Below are 569 nucleotides of genomic sequence, written 5' to 3' on the forward strand. Positions count from 1 at the left end.
GACAATATATCCATCACTAAATAGTGACTGATTTGAAAAAGATCTGCCATGGAAGTACCAGTAAGACAACTTATAGTGTGGAAAAATATCCATAACAATTTTCATCACTAATAGAAATTAATGATGGATTTTGGACTTGCTGCGATGGTATCTTCTATCATTGAAACTAGTATTTCTGGTAGTGATGAGTTGTATGATAAGGGTTGTAAAGTATGAACCCATTTGTTAGCCAAAGTATGGCTTGTAAGTGTTAAGTAAATATTTTGTATGAACTAAGTACCAAGACGAGTACCTTTTATTGTATTTGAACTTAAGTTATATTATAAATATAACTATTGTGTTATTTGATTAGATATAAATATTTCTGAGGCTTGCTTAAGTCTTGTGGGAGTTGCTGATTGGACTCGTGCACTGGTCATGACTCTTCAATTTGGGTTGTGATGAAGTAGGTATTAGAGCCTAGGTTGTTCTTTGCTTGTTAGCGAAGTGTCAAGATTAGTGTAGAGGCTTGTTCATAATTTGTGACTGTAGCACAAGTCGTGAGCAGGAGGTTGCATGAGCTCCTAAGT

This window comes from Theobroma umbraticum, unplaced genomic scaffold (assembly GCF_002168275.2).
Source record: "Theobroma umbraticum cultivar Fairchild unplaced genomic scaffold, ASM216827v3 scaffold_77.0, whole genome shotgun sequence".
Lineage (NCBI taxonomy): Eukaryota > Viridiplantae > Streptophyta > Magnoliopsida > Malvales > Malvaceae > Theobroma > Theobroma umbraticum.